The sequence below is a fragment of the Tupaia chinensis genome, unplaced genomic scaffold (genome assembly GCF_000334495.1).
Source record: "Tupaia chinensis unplaced genomic scaffold, TupChi_1.0 Scaffold000004_1, whole genome shotgun sequence".
Classification (NCBI taxonomy): domain Eukaryota; kingdom Metazoa; phylum Chordata; class Mammalia; order Scandentia; family Tupaiidae; genus Tupaia; species Tupaia belangeri.
Genome location: NW_006159432.1, coordinates 49,089 through 70,588, shown reverse-complemented (window position 1 = coordinate 70,588; position 21,500 = coordinate 49,089). Strand labels below are relative to the sequence as shown.

The 21,500-nt window shown below is 36.0% G+C and overlaps 1 protein-coding gene and 1 pseudogene across 1 annotated transcript in view; one reads left to right on the top strand and one right to left on the bottom strand.

The window, feature by feature from the left end:
- Nucleotides 1–21,500, bottom strand: part of LOC102474712 (progesterone-induced-blocking factor 1) — a gene marked incomplete at its 5' end in the record, with an annotated part of 214,777 nt that overhangs the window by 146,810 nt on the left and 46,467 nt on the right.
- Nucleotides 16,208–16,334, top strand: LOC114009081 (uncharacterized; annotated as a pseudogene).

The following is a 21,500-nucleotide window of genomic DNA, read 5'->3' as shown; positions in this document are numbered from 1 at the left end:
GCAAAGTTCTCTTAACATTTTTTGATTTTGATTTATTAAAGCTAAGACTACCTTTCTTGAAGTTAAAAAATACATTAAAAAATATCTATTTAATGACCACAGTAAGTTATATAGCCTCAGCTAGGTGTTACTTTGTAGTATATTCATTCTACTCAGATTCACACCTAGTCAAGCATGTATTCACAGATATGTATATACTGGCTGAACTTGCTATTGAAAGAAGTTGATTAATTAAGATTTTTGTGAATCAATAAAATGTGGGGAAAAAAAAAGAAATGGAAAGCAACTAGAGATAGCAGAGATAGTGTGGGAAGAAAGTGGGAAATAGCAGAGGGTGAGAAATAGGGAGGGGAAATATATGTATATAAAAAACAAGAAATGGAAAATTATTTGTTTATGATAATATATATGATTAAGCCACTATCCAGTGTATTCTGGATGGGAAATCACATATTGTCCACTGTGATGATATTCAGTGAATGAATGCAAAATAAATAAATTAATTTTAAAAAAAAGAAGAAAAAATGTTCTCAGGCAAGAAAGAGTTAACTCCAGGTAGCATGACATGTTCTGTGAAATGGAGAAATAAACACAACATGACAGTGGAGTCTCAGAAATGGGAGAAATTATTTGGAAAAAAAAATGAAAAACCATACCACTCAAAATACCAAATAATAATAGGTTTTCATAACACTGTTTAAATCAGTAATCTTTACCTACAGACTGTGGGGAAGGTTTGACTCATTATACTCTGATATGTTAAGCCAGCCATAGGTATGGTATAACCTCAACTCTTTCAACAAAGTCATCATTGAGTAATAAGACGAAAGGCTTATCTTTAACCCATTTTTAACCTTGTATTTCAGTTATATTCCAGTGAGAAACAACTAACTTTTGAATTTTGCTCACAAAATGTTCACGGCTTCCACTGTATTAAAGTTGAACATGTGGACCAAGTTATCTTAATCTCCTTTGACAGACAAGCATTCCAAGGCAAAATATCCAAAAAGTACTGTTTTCAGTGGTAAAGTTCATGTAACTGCCAGGACCAGGAAGCATCCTTCTATTAAGGAGTTTAAGAGTGGGTTTAGTTTGAAAGAAAAACAATACAGTTGTTGAAGTGAAGCATCTGTCTGTATGCAGCAAGACAACTGTACAGGGAATAAGACTCTGCTTTAAGGCATACTGGCAAAGTAAGCAAATAACGGGAACTCTAGCCTTGGTGAAGAATCACAGAAGAGTTGTTGGTAATCCGGTATCAGGTAGATTAGCCGGACAGAAAGTACTGAAAGATTCTTTCAATATTTTATTGAAATACAGAGACACGGGTCAATAAAGAGAGAAGAACACTGTGGCTTAGAAGAACTCATGAGAATAAGTAGCATAAATGGATCACCAAATTCTTTGCATTATGTGGGTAGGATAATTTAATTCAAAATTCCACAAGCAAGTAGGATAGAGACTGCTGATAAGCTACATTTTTTTTCTTTTCTTTTCTTTTTCTTCTTTTTTTTTTTTTTTGAGAGGTTTTCGCTATAGGGTGCATGCGCTCGCCAGACAGAGAGAGACACAGAGACAGAAAGCGAGAAATCAACCCCCAGGGGGGATGGTCACGCCGCAATCCCTTCTCCTCCATTCTCCTCTCAGGATCTTGGGCACGCACGCACACGCGCCCGGCGTGAGTTTTAAGTCACCGGTCCGGGACGTGAACCGCGGTCGGCTACGTGGGAGTCCAGCGACATAGCCATTACACTAACTGCTGGTTCCCAATAAACTATATTTGAAAGGAGGGCTTTGGAACAAATGGGCCCAAATCTCCAGATAAGGAGACTGCAGTAGATACACCTGTGGGAAAATGGAGCTGACAAGCACAAAAGATGACATCTCTAATAGAATCCAGTCTTGCTTGTAAAGATAATTATTTATATTTTCATATATTTCCTCCCTTTCTTTTCTGTGTAAGTAAATACTTTAAAATTTATTTCCTTCCTTCCTTTCTTCCTTCCTTTTCTTTTTCTTTTTCCTTTCTTTCTTTTTCTTTTTCTTTTTTTTTTTTTTAAGATTTTTATTATAAGGAACATATGCTTACCTGGAGAGAGACAGAGGCAGTGATAGGGAAAAAGAATTCACCCCCCCCCCATTCATTCCCCCAGTGGGGGGGAAGGGCCATACCTCAATCCCTTCTCCTCCATTCTCCTCTCAGGATTTTGAGTATGCAAACACACAAGCCTGGTGTAGTTTTTAAGCCACTGGGTCTAGGATGCGAACCAGAGTCAGCCATATGGGATCCAGCACTTTTAACCACATGCCACCTGCTGGCTCCCCAATTTATTTTCAACGCTATAAGTAACTTTTGTGAGTCTATTTTTAGGATTAATAACTTCAAATGGGACAGATGAAGATTACAGGATTCTTTGTAACTGCTCCCAATTCCATTTCTCATTTAAAAATCATTGTTATTAATTTTCTCAATATCTTTTTAGAGTTTTTTGTTAACATACAGAAGGATATATCGGTCTCCTTTTTCTTTCTTAAATAACATAATATTATACATATTTTTTCTGTAACCTTCTATTTTTTTCTTCTTGCCAGAGAATGTGTTCACTTGCCAGACACACACACACACACACACACACACACACACACAGAGAGAAACAGAGAAAGAGAGCCACTCTCCCCATGGAGCATGGTCACACTGCAATTCTTGAGATTTTGAGTGTGTGCATGCACTGCATGCCCGCGCACACGAACACACCCCAAACACACACAATCAGTGTGTTTCTCAAGCTGCCAGGTCTAAGACTCAAATGGCACAGTCAGCCATGTGGGATCCAACTCCCTTGATTACCAGGTTATAGGCTGGCCCTATAACTTCCTTGTTTTACTTAAGAAGATGTCTTAGGATCATCCACATCTGTACCACATTTTTTTCATTTGCCACATAGATCATATTGTGAACATAATCATTTAATTAATCCTAATTCATTTAATTAATTCTTTTTTTTTAAAGTTGCTATCTTCCTTTTTTGAAAGAGTGAGATACACAGAAAGAGAAAGAGGCACCTGTAACAGGTTCTTCACATGGTGATCCACCCTCAGCTTCTGCTACCTCTAGGTCATGGGCGTGTGAGTGCCCAGTGTGCTTACAGAGGGCTCTGGATGTGAACCTAGAACATTCCCACGTGGGTCAGTTCAGAGAATTGTGTTATGGCTGCACAGCCACCCATTAACCTCACTTCTAATAATTCTAAACCAATAAACATTTATACTGTTTCAAAATGCTTTAAAGTACTACACAATGTTTCAAACATCATCTGAATAATTGTTTTCTGTGCACAAATAAATGTTTCTCTCAGAAATACATTGTTAAGTTGGAATTGTTGGGTGAAAATATTTTAAACTTTGATATTGCCCAATTTTCTTCCAAATAGCTATGTCAGTTCAAAATGCTGCTAGAGGTATATGAAATATCATTTCTCCACATCCACATCTATATTTGATATTAGCATCTATAAAAATGTTTGCTATGCACATTATATATGAATATACCTTCATATAGAATTTGGTAGTTTCCCCCTAATATTATTACTTATAAAGCTTTCTATATTACTAAAACTCTCTTATAAATATTCTTTTCATTGGCTTCTTAATTTCCCACTCTTTTTCTCAATATGTCAGACTGAATATGAACTCGCCAGAGAAAGAGACAGAGAGAGAGAAGGAGGAGAAAGCATCTTTCAATAGGACATGATGTTGCTAGGCTCCCTTCCCGTTTCTCCGCTCTGTCAGGATCCTGGGCACACACATAACAGGTGCCTGTTGTGTTTTGCAAGCCACTTGATCTAGCACTCAAACCCCATGGTTGGTTAATGGGACCCAATGGCCCCAATCACCTGGCCACAAAGCCAGACCTCCCATTCTCAATGATTTCTATGTTGTTAGACATTTAGCCTCTCCCAATTTCTCACTTCACTTTCATACCAAATAGTAGCACTCAGTTTACTCACCCACACAATGCAAGAGGCTTTACTCTGAATAAGGACACAGGAAGAAGGCTGTTACAATAAAAGGCTACTCCAAGGACGGTGCGTGAATAACTGTCCTGAGCAATACTAGCACTGCTAGTAAAGTGTATGGTCTCGAATTTGCTGATTTTGGTGGAAGATACTCTCATTTGTGTCCATAAATTCTAATGTGTTTCTTTTAAAAACAGAAACTGGACTCATTATTTACATACATATTTAGATGTGAACCATGAATATATCTGAAATTACATGTGTAAGAAAAGTATACAATCCCCCAAAGATATTCCTTGTAGGTTGAAGTATCTGGGAAAAGGGATTTGGGGGGGGAAGAAAATTAGTTATTTTACATTATATGGCTTGACTTAAAAGTAATTTTTCTGGGACCAGCAGGTGGCATAGTGGTTAAGGTGCTGGACTTCCACATGGTCAACTGTGGTTCAAGTCCTGAACCTAGTGGCTTGAAACTCAGGCTGGGCATGTGTTTAAGCATGCCCAAAATCCCAGGAGGAGAACGGAGAAGGGACTGTGGCATGGCCATCATCTTAGGGGGGGATAACTTCTCACTTTCTATCTCTCTCTTTTAGTACCTCTAGCAAGTGCACATGCACCACAGGAAAAATCTCTCTCTTTAAAGAAAAATAATTTTACTGGGGCCAGCAGGTGGCATGATGTTTAAGGTACTAGATTCCCACATGGATGACTGTGGTTGGTTTGGGTGCCAGACTTGGTGGACTGAAAATCATGGTGAGTGCATGTATGTGTGTGCCCAAAAGTCCAGGAGAAACATGAAGAAGGGATTGCACCATGGCCATATGCTCTGTTGGGTGATTTCTCACTTTCCCCTTCACTGTTTCTCTCTCTCTCTTTTGGGTGAGCACACATGTCCTATGACAAAAATCTAAAGAAAGAAAGTAATTTTACTAAAGGCAACTCAATATTTTTTTAGGTGGGAGACATAAAAAATGAAAAATTAAGTACTTTTCATGAAATAATTTTGGCTGAGATATATATTTTATCTTTCACAGCAGGGTATTATTAGCCAAGTATGGGATGAAGTACTTATCACTAAATCGTCACATATAGTGTAAATGTTTGGTTGGTTAGTGGTTTTATATCCTAAAAACATTTGAAAGTACTCAGAATCCACAAATAAGCACTTCTGCCCTACTATACCCAACCAATTCTAATTCTTTCATTTAAAAAAATGAAAAAATGTACAATTTTAGTAGTATATATTTCAAAATATATCAAATTATATACATACATATATACACATACATATAAGCATATGTAAGTATGTGTGTATATATGTATACCTGTGTGTATATCTATGTATGTATATTAATACCGCAACTTTACAGCCGAATTTTGAAAGGCAGATTTGCAAAAACCTGTACATATTTTAAAAAATAACAGTTCATGTCACTGTATCTTATTTAAATACGATGGTCTTTTTCTTTAATTATATCAACTCACATATCAGTTGGCAAGGAGGAGAGAGAAAAACCTTTATTTGGATTCTATCCCAATCTGGTATATTATAATATGTTGGCCTTGTGGACAAGTGATCTTTAAATGAAAATTACTGTATGTAATGAGAAAAGTTACTGATAAGAGTACATTGTATATTTGAGCTTTAAAGCTAGAAAACATGTTAAGAACAATTACTATTATTACAGCACACATCTGAAATTTCTTTCATGTTGACACTAAGAAAGCAAACATTATCTTACAGATTTTACTTTTGTATTTTACTGCTATCGTTTTCTTTCACTTTATAGTTATCACTATATTAAAAATTTCAAATATATATATTAGTTACTAAAGCAAAATTACTATCAATACAAATTAGAGGTTCAATTACAGAAACTAATATACAAAGTACTATAAAAGGAAACAAGAATTCCAGTAAAACTGGTGTCTTCCTTTTAGTTGTGAAGTTTTTCAAACAGAAAAGCTAGCAGGTGAAACTTCATCAGTCTTGCAGCAAGGATTGCTATAGGGCATAAGGAAGGAATTTAAAGGCATTTGGGTATTTGTCCAAACGTTTCTGCCATTGAGATGATTTCTTCAGCCAGTTCACTTCTCAGCTGTAAGACTACATCTGTCATTTTTGGCTTACTAGCTAATTCGTAAATGAATGTGAAGGATCTTTTTTTGCTGAGTTAAAAACGCTGAGTATGTTTAACAACTGTACCATGGATTCATAAGAATTTCAAGCATGCATTTAGGGTAATTCAATGCATCTATCATATCAGATGATCAAATAAAATATGTAATGTCATTAATAAAACAAACATGGTAGTAATATTTGACCATCTTATAAAGGCAAAAAATAGGCACTATAGGTATGTGAAGATAAAGTACTTAAGTGAAACAAAATATAATGAAAAGAATGTTGCCTTAAAATAAATCAAAGCATGCATGAGATAAAATTAGAGTAAAACAATTTATAACAACGTTTGAATGAGTTGCTGTTTTGTCTTTTGTGGCAACACAACAAATAACTTATTCAGCTTGAATCACTCCACTAACTGAGAGCATTTATTATGTCAATCCTTTGTTATACATAAAACTCTTATTTCATGCTGCTTTCAATATATTCCTTTAATATTACGAAAAAATTCAGGATTATAAAAACTGAATCTAAAAAAGTAATTAGGAAAAGTTCTTTTGGGAGTATGCTTTGATGAAGAATGATACAAAATATTAGGGAGGCTATTAATGGTTTTTGTCCTTTTTTCCATAATACGCAGTTCAAAGAAAGGAAACCAATTTCATATAGTTAACATACAAAGTACTATAAACAGCAAATAGGGACATAAACCTCATTTATTAAGATCAACTTCCTAATAACATGCGAGCCTTATAAATCTTAACTTATACAAATCAGTGTTCAGAATATGGCCCCAAACTTCTAAAAGAACTCTGGGAAATTGCTAATGGGAATCTAGAAAGCGGGTTCTGCGTATCTGAAGATAAGTGGTTTGGTAGTAGAAGTGTCATTAGCATGACTTTCTTTTTTCTAAGGGTAAGCATGGCTCCCAACATTGACTTTATTTATGAGACCAACCAGGAAAGACCATCAGAAGCCACTTGTGGAATAAGAACTCTGTATGTCATGGTTCCACTTTAGACCTACTGAATCAAAATCTCTGGGGGAAGGGAACCAGCAGTTAGCATAATGGCTATATCGCTGGACTCCCACGTAGTCGACCACGGTTCGCGTCCCGGACCTGGTGGCTTAAAACTCACGCCGGGCGCGTGTGCATGCGTGCCCAAGATCCCGAGAGGAGAATGGAGGAGAAGGGATTGTGGCGTGACCATCCCCCCTGGGGGGTGATTTCTCGCTTTCTGTCTCTATGTCTCTCTCTGTCTGTCTGGCGAGCGCACGCGCCCTATAGTGAAAACCTTTTTTTTTTTTTCAAAAATAAATAAATAAATAAATAAATAAAATAATAAAAAATAAAAAAAATCTCTGGGGGAAAGAAGGCCTCACAGTTAACCATTAAGCAGAGGAAGCTACGATAGAGTCCACCTGGTCTATCAGGATTTGAGTCTCCAACGAGTGGCTTAAAAAATATATGTGCATACCCAGGATCAAGACAGGATAAGGAATTGAGAGAAAACGGACTGAGGTATGACCAGGCCCTGTTGGGCAGTGCTTGTTTTCTCTTTCTCTCTTCCACTTAGGTATATTTAAAAACAAAAACAAAATGAAACAAAACAAAACTCTGGGAAGACTTGCATATGTTGAGTTCATGACTAAATGAGCTAAGACAAATAAAATACTTACAAAACTGCCTTTGTATAATTAAAATATAAGTTACTTGAGTATGAGAATCTTGTGTAATTCATTTTTTTCAATTCCTAGAATGTAATATATATTATCTGGTTCATTATAAGCTCTAATGATTCTTCAGTAATGAATGAATGGACTCATACTAAGATTTTCTGGGTATTATAATAAAATTAAAATTATTAACTACATTTAAGCCAGGATTGAAAACACTAAAGTATCAAAAACTAACCTGAAGAGGGCAATTTCTTCTGAAGTATGACAAAAGCAATGAGTTAGGATTATTTGTAGGTTTAGGTATGAGTATAAGGTGAAAACAAATTCCAGGGAGTGAAGAAAAGAGAAACCAAAATAATTATAGGGTAGGTATGGCTGAACTACAAGAAAGATTAAAGTTTCTAAAAATGTACAGCTTGGATAATGAGTAAGGTGGTAGAAGGAGACATGACAACATTTTAAAAATATTTAAAATACAGAAATGCAAAGAGGGAGCTAAGTTAGTGTGATATGACATGCTCCATCTAAGTTTTGTAATGTGTTAAAATTATTGCAAGATTTACCCACAATTTTAGGAATCTAAGTTTGACTTACCAGCCTGCCCACAGCAAATGTAACAAAGTCTATCATGAGATCATGCAGAACAGAAGTAAAGAAAACATAACATAATAATGATAAGAACTGTAATACTTTGTTAGGTCTACTTCCCCATCTTTTAATATCTCATTAAACTTAATGGACTTTTAAGTTTTTCAGTAACATACTACTCTTGGGATCTCCAAACTGGCAGATACTAAATATACAATTACACTGATTGGGCAGTCAGTAAACACATATCGTGTTATGATCATATTTTACTTTCTACAGCTGTTTATGGGATGTGAAAGCTTATAAAGTTCCAGTAAATGCCTACATGCCTCAGTATCTATTTAGCCACTTATTTATGGCTATAAATACTTTAAGATAAAAATAAAATAATGAAGTACCTAATATAATCAGGGAAACTCAATAAACACTAATTGAATGAGAATAATAAAATTTTTAGCATCCTTCATTTTTATTTTGAAGAAATGCCTCTTTTAAAAAACTTATTTTATTTCATTTTATTATTAATTCATTCATTCATTTATTTTAATTTGACCAGAGAGAGAAAGAGAGAGAGAGAGAGAGAGAGAGAGAGAGAGAGCGAGAGAGAGAGAGAGAGAGAGAGAGCGAGAGAGAGAGAGAGAGAGAGAGAAGGAAAATGAGAAATCAAGCCACCAGGTCCAGGACTCAAACTGTGGTCGACTACATGGGAGCCTAGCAGCATAATCGATATGCTATCTGTTGGTCTCAAGAGTGTCCTTTTTAATATGAGTCCTGAGTCTCTCATTGAATACTTACTCATCATTCTATTCTGAAATACAAAATACTGTTTAAAGAAGACATATTGGTTTGCATTGACAATAAGCAATGCAAATTCTGAATGCTGATATTGTTTATTTGCAAGAATGAGTAAAAATAGTAGCAAAGTTTAAAAATTATTTCTGGGATATTACAATTACACTGAAAACAAGTTTTAAAAATAACTGTAAAAAGAAACATCAGTAGTCACAGTTTGAAAATCATAAATCCTTAAAAAAACAAATGAGAAAAAACTTATTTGAAGGAATACTTGAGGCTCAAGATAAAAATCCAGTCACCATATCATCTACGGATTCAAACAATAAAAAAGACCAAAGCAGTGAAGATAATGTGTTTAGGAAAACTATTGGATGATTCAAAAAGTGCCTCAAGTGATCTTAAAGGTTCATGAGACTGAAGTATTCTTTTACATAGTGGAATTTTAAATATTTACATGTAATTTTAAATATTTACATCTCTTTCCGAGATAAGCATGTAATTTTTCACTCTGAATCTGACCCTGGGCATGGAATATCAGAAAGTTCTTTGGCAGAAAGACTCCACTGATGGAGCCCCGTAGCATAAAGAACTTTGTACTGGCTTAAAGCTGAATGTTGACCTTTTTGGCCTAGGCTGACTGACTTACACTTCCAAGGGAAACTAAGCTTCTAAACATTTCTAAGTATTATTCATTAACTAGCAAGGATTTTGAAGCCAGACTGTCTGAGTTCAAATGCCACAACTGATCTCTACTACCTGTTTTGGATTCCATATTTATACAATAATAATGCTATTAATAATAGTGAAAATCTTATTAGATTATTAGGAGAATTAAATGAGTTAATATTAGTAAAATACTAACTGTGTTGGTACAGTAAGCACTATGTGTTTGTTAAATAAAATTAAGTGTTCAATGTTCAAGTGTGCCAAATCCTTTTTTTAAAAGAGCCTGTCATGGGAAAAATGACATATGACCTTACATACTTTCCTAGCAACACAGTTCCAATTTTAAGTCTGGCTGATATGTTTATCAAGTTCCATATATTTTCCTGTAAGCCATGAGATGTTCAAACTATTTAAATATAAGAATTCTGTAAGCAGAGGTTTTGATTTTTCTTCTAGTCATTGAAATATAATTATCTCATCCTTACCAAGAAGTAACACTGTTATTGTTCAAAGTCATAACCTTCCATTTACCCAGCTAGAGATGCACAGGGAAGAGAAGTGCTGTTATCCAGGAAGCATCCATAAGTGATGACTTGCCTACTAGATTTGTGAATGGTCTTACTGAAAGAGATGGACAATGGACCACTGCCACTTAATGCTGCTGAAAATCTGGCATGAATGCTTTCAATATGGGGTAAGGAAACTTCCTTGTAAAAGATCAAGAGGAAATGTTTGAGGACTGGGAACCAGCCAGTCTCTGTGGCAACAACTCAATTGTGTACTTCTGTCATGAAAGCAGCCACAGACAATATGTTAACAAATGAATGTGACTGTTTCAATAAAACTTTAATTAAAAAATGCAAAAACCATTCTTAGCTTGTGGCTGAATGAAGAATAAGTGGTGGGCTAGGTTTAGCCTTCAGATGACAGCCTGTGAACTTCTGATGTGCAATAAGTAAGAAGGTGTGGGACATTAGTGATATGCTGATGAAGACCATGATCAGGCTCTTTTTGCTACTTGAAATAATTCTATTCAAATCTACTAGACTACTGTATTCTCTCCAGTGTTCATTCTAAAACCTACCTTCTTTTATTATGACTTTTTAGGTCATTAAGAGCCCTCTTCATTTTCATTTCCTTTTTTTTTTTTTTAAGTCAGGATCTATCTAACAAGAGTTTCTTTCAACTCCCTCCTCTATAGGTTCAACATCTTTGCATCTTAATTTTCTCTCTTCCTACACTCTAAACTGAGAATGATTTCTTTTCTTATTGAAAGGATCATAGTTCTCCACTTGACCCTCATGATACCGAAACACTTTAATTTTCTCAGTTATCACTACTGGATTATATTTTATATTTTCACACTTTCCCTTTCAAAATACTTCTCACAAACATGAAGAGCTCTCCTGGGTCCAATAAAAAAAAAAAAAAAGCTCAACTTTCACCTCATTCTCCATCCCCTTAAACTTATCACCATTCTCTCCCATTTGATTGTGGTTGTTGCCTCTACATCTTCCCAGATTTCACTCTTAGAAGTTAGTTTCCACTCCTAGAACTGTATATTGAAATCTTACAGTTTCAATGATTTCTTGGATGATCCTCCCATTCCTACCATAAAAACATAGAAAGAGATTTGAATAAGGGTATGACTACACATTGGTTGTATCTTTTTTTATTTCCAGCTCAACTTCTAGTTTCTGTTATGACTTGTAAGAAGGGTGTAATTTACCACTCCATCCTAGTTAGTAAGATGCTGAAAAAAGTAGAAAAACCTAACCATTCCATTGGTTGTAGTGGTATCTAATTGTGGTATCATCTTTGTTTGTCTAATGACTAATGGTGTTGAGCATCTTTTCTTGTGCTAAATTAGTTATTTGTAATTCTTTGGCCAAGTGTCTATTCACATCCTTTCCCCAGTTTTTAAAGTTTTAACTCAGAAAATGTGCCTTCTTCAGTTGCAAGAGTACTGGATGTGAGATCTTCTTCTTTTTTCTTTTTCCTTTTTTTTTCAGAGGTTTTTGCTATAGGGCACGTGCGCTCACCAGGAAGACAGAGACAGAGAGACAGAGAGTGAGAAATCACCCCGGGGGGGGGAGGCACACTGTAATCCCTTCTCCTCCATTCTCCTCTCAGGATCTCAAGGCACACGCACACACACACACCTGGCGTGAATTTAAGCCACCAGGTCTGGGACTCGAACCACAGTTGGCTACGTGGGAGTCCAGCAACATAGCCACTACACCAACTGCTGGTCCCTGAATGTGAGATCTTTATTAATTTTTTTTTTTAATTTGTCAAAGGGTATGTGCACTTGAGAAGGAAGGTAGTGAGAAAGCACCCCTCCAAGGGGAATGGTCACCCTGCAATCCGTCTCCGTTTCACCCTCTTTTCAGAACTTCAGGCACTCACACACTTGTGCCTAGACTATTTCTCTAAGCCACTGGATCTGGGACTCAAGCTGCACAGTTGGCTCTGTGGGATCCAGCTGCCTCAATCAGCATACTACAGCCTGGCCCTTAAATACATTTTGCAAATATTTTTTCAAAGTCTGGCTTGTCTTTTTTCCTTTTTATTATTTTATCAGAAGAGCAAAACTTTCTTATTTTAATGAAGCCCAATGCATCCAGTGTTTTTTAATGGTTCATATTCTTTATGTCCAATTTATGCAATCGTTGATTAACTCAGGGTTACTAAGATGTTCTTTCATTTTCGTTTCTAGTTCTCTAGTTTGGGTTCTTTCATTGAGATCTATGAATGGTCACAAATTAATTTTTTATGTGTGTGGTAAGAACGGAGGTTTTATTTTTACATACAGATATAGAAATGTTCCAGTACAATTTGTTGAAAAGACAGTAATTTCCTCAGTAAATTATGTTGGCATCTCCATCCTTTTTTTCAAAATTGCTTTGGATATTCTGGTAGTACTGTAATTTCCTTGTAAATTTTAGGTTTGCTTGTCAACTTATACAAAAAAGAGTCTGTTGAGTTCTTCACCAAAATTGCTGAATTTATAAATCTTGTAAGGAACAATTTGTACTTTACCAATATCAAGTGTTCAAGTCTATGAACATGATATATCTCTTCAATTATTTAGGTCTTTACTTTTTCTCAGTAATATTTATCAGCTTTCCTTGTACAGGTCTTATACTCGATTCATGTTTTATTAATTTTATCCCTAAATGTTTAGTATTTTTGATACTATTACAAAATCTAAATTTCCAATTTTTAACTGCAGATATCTATCAATCAATCAATCAATCAATCTATCTATCTATCAATCATCTAGATAATGACCCACTCCAGTGACAAAGTTGGTGGCAAACTCAACTGCAGGGCTAGAATCTGTGAATCTGACTGAGTTAGAATCCCTGGGTTGATCTGAAAATACATCAGGTCTATGGCCAAGACCATTACGAGTTGAAGTGCAAGGAAAAGGAAATAGTGGCATGATGAAACCTTACTGAATATACTTCCCTTTCTGTTGCATGTATAAGCACTCTCTATTATAATGAATAAAATACATGAACTTTTTAAAAATGCCAGATGGCATGCATGCTCATGAGAGAGAGATGTATAGACACACACACACATAGAGGAAGGCCCTTTCCCCCAAATGAGGGGCCTGGTCACATTGTCCTCCTCCCCGCCCCCCTCCAGTTCTCCATCTCATCAGCTAAGCCTATGTGTGCCTAGAATGTTTTTCAAGTCAACAGTGTAGAGAACCAAACTCTGGTCAGTTATGTGGGATCAGGCTTCATCTACACAGTGCCTAGTCCTTGTGCTATAGGTCTCACCCAAATAAATGAACTTAAAAAAAAAAAAAAGTTTTTCATGATGTCCCTGCATGCTACAATTTTGTTAGCCCCTTGTTAGGTTTAGAGCTTTCCTGAATAGAGAGAGTCCAGGTATAGTATTTAAGAAAAATATTGCTGGAGCCACCAGATGGTGTAATGGTTACATCACTAGTTGACCCTGGTTTGAGTCCTGGGCTTAAAACTAACACCGTGAGTATGTGCACGACCAAAATCCTGAAAGGAGAAGAATAGAGGAGAAGAGATTGCGGCTTGATTTTTAGCCTTCTGTCTGTCTGTCTCTCGGGTTAGTGCAGATATACTATAGCAAAAATCTCTCTCTAAAATAATAATAATAAGAAGAAAACAATTGCTTCGAGCCTTTATTTCCTCACATAAGGAAATAAAATTTGAGAATAAAACTAAACAAGAAATTTGGGCCAGCAGGTGGCATGGGGGTTAAGGGCGCTGGACTCCCACATGATCGACAGCACTTTGAGTCTCAGACCTGGTGGCTTGCTTTCTTACTTTTCCTCTCTCTCTTACTCTGTCCTTCTCTTGTGAAACTTAAATACATACATATATACATACATAATTAAGTTAATAAAATAATTCTTAAAAAAAACTAAACAAGAAAAAATCTCCTAAAACATGTAGCACATATTGATCCACACAATATTCTGTCCTTATTAAATACCTTCCCAAATTTCAACTTTTACTATAGGTTCATCTCTCGTTCAGCAGTATTGACATGTCCCAGATCTTTCTCTCTAGGCCCAATCTTTCCTCCAGGGCTGAGATCCTTATTTCTACTTTTTTACTATACTTCCACACCTGAGTTGTGCTTTATTATTTCAAGTACAAATTCTACATAAAAATTATAATGTTCATTCACCCACAAATCGTTTCTTTTTTCTAAAACTCCTGTTTCTGATCATAAAATTGCTGTCGGCTCAGCTACTTAGATAAATTTTAAGTACAACTGGTAACTCTCCAAGTTACTTTCAAATCTAGTTAGTTATCAAATCCTGTAATAATCACAAAAGTCAATAATATCTGATTCTTATGTGACAGACACCTTAACACTTATATAACCCTCCCAGTTCTGAGTTAGGTTACTATTAGATTTTTAAAGATTAGGAAACTGAGACATAGAGGTTAGATAACTTTCCCAAAGTCATGTATCCAGTAACAACAGAGTGACTATCACAACTTAGGATCTACCTCTACAGACACTGCTCTTACACATATTATACTGCCTCTAATGTATACAGACTATAGGATCCACCTGGGTGGGATTGGATGCTATCAAACAATATTTGGGGGGAATGTAAGAAATGCTTAAATGCTCCATTACAGTAAGTAACTCTGACTATGAGGTTTTTGAAAAAGAAAAGGGACTAAGAGGAAATGGGAAATAAAATTATGACTACATTATTAGCTGGATTTGTAGTAAAACCTCCAATTTAGAGGTCTCTGGTACAATGGAGCTGTAGAATGTGATAGGTTTAAGAGCAGCTATTAAGCCCTAATTCCATCTTAAGGCTGGCTGGCTCATGGTGACTAAATACATTACCATGCCTGTGTTGCAGAAGACTAAAAAGAGGTGCAAGTGAGGTTCAACCCTATTTCTCCAGTAGCAGGAAAAGATGAAAAAGAAAGTGTATGTAGGATCATTATCTCTTAGCGACCATTCAACTGAAAACATGACCAAACTATATTTTAGAATGTGATACAATCACATTAGATATCTCATTTCTTTGGGAAAAAGGATGGGTGAGTGAAGAACAGGGTGGAAAAATTTTCACTACTCACCATTCCCCAGTTGTATTTCTAAAACCAATTTTTTCAACTCTGCTCCTTATGCCATCATCCCAATTCTGGCCATTGTTACCAATCACCTGGACTTCACATACTCTAGTCAGGGCATCTTTAATTATCCTGGATACGTATTTGAGGAGTCTTTTCTTTCTCTTCCTCCTTCTTCTTCTTCTTTTGAGAGATTTTTGCTATAGAGTGTGTGCACTCAGCAGAGACAGAAAGTGAGAAATCACCCTCCAATGAGATGGCCATGCTTCAATCCCTTTTCCCCCATTCTCCTCTCATGATTTTGGAATTGCACACACATGTGCCTGGTGTGAATTTCAAGCCGCTGGGTCAGGGACTTAAATCATAATTGGTCATGTGGGAGTCCAGTGCCTTACCCACTATGCTACCTACTGTTCCCTTGAGGAGTCTTTTAAAAGTTCATGAAAATGGGACCAGCAGTTAGCATAATGGCTATGTCGCTGGACTCCCACATAGTCGACTGCAGTTCGCGTCCCGGACCCAGTGGCTTAAAACTCATGCCAGGCGTATGTGCATGCGTGCCTACCCAAGAGCCCAAGAGGAGAATGGAGGAGAAGGGATTGCAGCGTGGCCATCCCCTCTGGGGGGGTGATTTCTCGCTTTCTGTCTCTCTGTCTCTCTCTGTCTGTCTGGCAAGCGCATGCGCTCTATAGCAAAAACCTCTCAAAAAGAAAAGTTCATGAAAAATACATATTATTAGCTTTGCGCAGTGGCAGTATCGTAGCCAATGAGGTTTACCCGAGGCGCGATTATTGCTAATTGAAAAATACATATTATAATAAGTTATGCATAGGTTTCAAAATTTTTTGTACCAAAATAAATTTGTATTTTAAATCTATTTTTCTATGAACTATAAAGTCCCCCTTTCTGTACATATATACTCTAGTTAATTCTCTTAATTTTGTGATTTTCATTATGTTAGTTCTCACTGCAGTAAATATAAGTCCTTCATTCTGAGACTACCAGAGATACTTTAAGACTACGAAAAAATAAAACTGTCTATCCTTATCTGCCACCTATTTGAACACTCTGAATCAATTACCTTTTGAATAAATTACCTCTTGTTTCTTGACAAGCCTTTCATTTTTTCTTTCTTTTCAAAGTATGTTTATTTTTTTTTTAGAGTGTGTGTGCACATATGAGAGATAGAGAGAGAAAGGAGAGAAGGACAAAGATTTGCACTCTCAGCAAGTTCTCATCATGCTGTGATCCCCTTCTACCCCTCCAGCCCATCGGAATCTTGGGCACATGTGTACATGCATAGCTGACATGTTTCAGGGCAACTAGGCTGGGAATCTGAACACTTGGTGGCCATGTGGCTTCCAGCAATGGATTCAGTTGGCTATTGAGTACACCACCGAGGCTGGGTATAACTTTATTTTTCTATATTTAGGTGTATAAAATGTTAGGAATGCCCTGCTCTCAAATTTTCATGTCAAAATTTACACTTCAAATACTTGCTTCATATACCACTTCCTCTAAAAGGCCATCTTGAAACCCCGTTAAAATATTAGGTTGTTGGGAGGCTGACAGGTGGTATGGTTGTTGAGGTGCTGAACTCCTACATGGCCAACCACAGTTCAAGTCCTGGACCTGGTGCTTTGCTTTCTAATTTTTCCTTTTTCTCTGTCTCTCTCTGGTTAAATTAAAAAATAACAAACACAATTAATAAAATAAATAATTCTTCAAAAAATTAGGTTGTCAGGAAGTCATGACATATTTTCCTATTAAAAAATGCATGATAACTTTTCAGATAACCCAGTAGATAGAGTCGCTCAAAGTCCATTATAGACCCCTTAAAACAACTTGAAAACAGAAATCCTATTTTCATGGTTTAAATTTTCTACAGTGTGTCATGCACAGTGGCTCGATGAATATTGAGTTAAAAATTTTCTAGCCCACCACAGAAAAAACGTTTAGAAATCTTTTAGCTTATTGCTCTTTCCAGAGTCCATACACCAACAGAGAGAAATCTGAGCACACACATATGTTTCTCCACATTCTCCTCTGAAACCATGGTGAGAGATATGTTTCTCTTTTGCCTTTTGAAGCACTCAGTAACGTGCAGAGTTCATAATGCTGGCTCTTATTTGATATAAAAGGAAATAAGGCAAGCAATGTTAAACATTTGGAATTGACAGGAAAGAAACCTTAAGTTCTTGAATTTAATGAATTAAAGGAAGCAGTTTATAGTTTTGGGATATAGAGACAATGCTCACAGGGAAGAGATAGTTACAAGTGATTAATTTCCATAGGTTTTGCTATAAAACTGTAATGGAAATGAGGTTAGCTATATGGAATTCTACTTAATGCACACTTGTACTTCATATGGAGTTATGTGGGGTCAAATTTATAACATGTATCAGATGGTACTTACAACTAAAAATGAATATATTTACAAAATATACAACTAAAATTCATAAAAAGGAAAAAAATGTATTTACAAATAAAAATGTTATTTATAAATAAAATTCATAAAAAAGGAAAAAAGCCAGATAACTCTTTTCATAATTTTATCCAAATAAGCTCCAAGAACTCTTTTCACTGAAAGCTCATGAAACATTGGAACCATTTAATTCACTACTGTTCTAGTGCTCCCTATCATCAAAAATGAGGTATAGCTAGAGTCATAACCTTTATCTATACCATGATATAAAACACTTTGTAAATGTAGTACAGTTTAAAACTTGTGGAATGGAAACGACAGTACATAAGAATGCAGAAAGAGGAAACCAGCAGTTAGCATAATGGCTATGTCGCTGGACTCCCACGTAGTCGACTGTGGTTCGCGTCCCGGACCAGTGACTTAAAACTCACGCCGGGCGCGTGTGCGTGCGTGCCCAAGATCCCGAGAGGAGAATGGAGGAGAAGGGATTGCGGCATGACCATCCCCTCTGGGGGGTGATTTCTCGCTTTCTGTCTCTCTGTCTCTCTCTGTCTGACAAGCACACGTGCCCTATAGCAAAAACCTCTCAAAAAAAAAAAAAAAAAGAATGCAGAAAGACAATCAGCTCTAAGACATTTCTTATAAGTGGAATGCTTAATATTTAAGGGGGCTGTATAGATAGTGATAGTAAGAGGGATTCCTATAGTGAAAGGAGGCACCAGTGGCTATATTGGGTATTAAGTTCAAATATATAGCAGCTAGTAATATGGGCAACTGACTGATTAATTGTTTTCCTTTGGAAGCATTTAATTTTCAAAAATTAGATATCAGTGCTTTTGTTAAATAATCCAGTTGATGTTTTGAAAGTACTAATTTTTGGAGGCTCAAAAAACTCCAAGTTTATATGTTTCAATGTTGCAACACATATTTCTTATTTAAACTGTTGACTTATTTCTGGATCAAGTACAGAGTTTAACAAATGGCAAAAGATGACAAATAAATGAGACTAGACATGTTCTGTGCACAACATACAGAACATTCCATTCTCATAAATGACAAGCTATTTACCATACCTTTACTTTCCTGTAAACTCTATCTATAAACTACTTCACAGCTGGCATTTCGTTGTCATTTACAGGTATATGAATTCCTTTACAAGTTTACTTACAGCCTATCTGACTAGAATGATCTAGGTGCCCTCTTGCCTGGAGGCAAGGAGATGTATTCTTTTGGGTATTTTCCACCTCCATGATTTTGGACAAAAGAATTTTAGAAATGACAGGCATCATTACTTTTACAATCTATGAATAATCTACTGGGTTGTCAGGAAAGTCATGATGCATTTTTGCACAAAAAAAATCATAGAAAGTATGTCATAACTTTCCCAACGACCTAACAGTTAATCAGAAACTGGTACTGAAGTCCCAGTGAATTAAAAGAAAACATCTGAGTTCTAGTAATAGATATATGAATGTTAGTTAACCTTTGCTAAGGCTCACTAACTCATTTTTCAACATTTTTTCAAATAATATAGACAGACTTACTCATTAAACAAAACATAACAGTGCCTTTAAGTTTTAAAAAATCAGTTTAAAACACATGGATATCAGGACCAGCAGTGGGTGTAATGACTATGTTGCTGGACTCCCATGTAGTAGACCATGGTTCAAGTCCCAGACCCGGTGGTTTAAACTCATGCTGTGCGTGTGTGTGTGTGTGTGTGTGCATGTGTGTGTGCCCAAGATCCCAGAGGAGAATGGAGGAGAAGGGATTGTGGCGTGGCCATACCCCCTGGGGGGGAGATTTCTCCCTTTCTGTCTCTCTATTTCTCTCTGTCTTTCTGGCAAGCACACATGCCCTGTAGCAAAAACCTCTCAAAACAAAAACAAAAACAAAAACAAAACAAAAAACCAAACATGGATGTGGAGGCCATAAAGGTAAGGCGCTGAACTCCCAGAAGGCCAATTGTAGTGCAAGTCCTGGACTCGGTGCCTTGAAACTCACGCTGAGCTCAAGTGCGTAAGTGCTCATAATCCAGAGAGGAGAATGAAGGAGAAGGGATTGTAGCATGGCTATCCCTCCTGGGGGATGACTTCTTGCTGTCTCCCTCTCTCTCTCTTTCTCTCTCTCTTTCTGTCTCCAACGAGTGGATGCACTCTATAGCAAAAAGCTCTCTAAAAAAAAACCAGAACAAAACAAAGCCATGGCTATGTTTCATGAAACTTACTAAAAGATGCTAGAAAAAAAACAATAGTATGAATTGCTAACAATTTGAATATACTGGAGAAAGTTGGAAAAAAAACCCCAAATTTCTTTTTTAAATTATTTTTAGTGAATTATTTATTTTTATTTATTGTTATTATTATTATTTTAATTCGTATGAGAAAGTGAGAAAGCAAGCCATCAGGTCTGGGACTCGAACCTCAGTCGGCTATGTGGGAGTCCAGTGCCTTCACCACCACATCACTTGTTGGCTCCTTCAAAGCTTTTTAACAGTGATGGTTATCCATTTGCATAAAAGTTTTACCAGGTCTAGTCAAGACTGCTCTATTTTTATGGTGCTGAAAAGATAACATAGACATTTCTAATCTCAAAAATCAATGAACTGGATGAATAATGGCTAACATATATTGAGAATTTAAGATTATACAATAAATCTCATTTAATTGTAAAACTTTTATGGAACACAAAATTATATATTGGTTACATTTCTTCTTGAATTTACAGCAATGCACTTTTTTGTTTGTTTTAATAGAGCTTTTTGCCCTAGAGAGCGTGTGCACACTGGAAAGAAAGAGAGATAGAGACAGAGAAAATGAGAAATCAGATGGCCACACTTCATTCCCTTCTCCATTCTCCTCCTGGCATCTTGGGCATGCACACCTACGTGCCCAGTGATTTTCAAGCCACTGGGCCCAGGACTCGAACCATGGTCTGCCATGTGGGAGTCCATCGACATAACTACTACACCATCTGCTGGCCCTTAGTAGTACACTTTTAATGGCTAAAATAAATTAAGAATAACTACATATCTAGTAACATTGATCTCAAGAATTTCTTTATATCTAATAATAATTATTTTTACAAAAGAAGAAACTAAATGATCACATTATGTGGTATGTATCATAGAAATATACATGTTACATTTATGAAAACCAAGAAGGATGAAAAGTTCACTACATGAAAGAAATAAGTAGAACAAAGTAAAACATGAAACAGTCATTATATTATTAATGCACTCAAGATCTTATCTAAAGAATCTCAGGTATAGTAGAGCACAATTTAATTGCTAGATAGAAAATTAACTGTTCTATATAAAATTAAAACAGCTTGTCTTAAAGCTGGATTTTCATACTATGTCAAAAATATTCAACTCCTTTTTTTAACTCTTAATGTCACTGTCATGATATCCTTAAGGAATGTTATTAAAGGTCACACAGGATGACTTTAAATATATGCCATAAATCTTACGGTATAGGGTTTTAAATCTCTAAAGAACTATTTTATTCAAGAGCTAATAATTTGCTATGCGACATGTTAGTAGATTAAAAAGATAACCCACAGAAATATTTTAGAATATTAATAACTTCTTTTTAAAATAATTA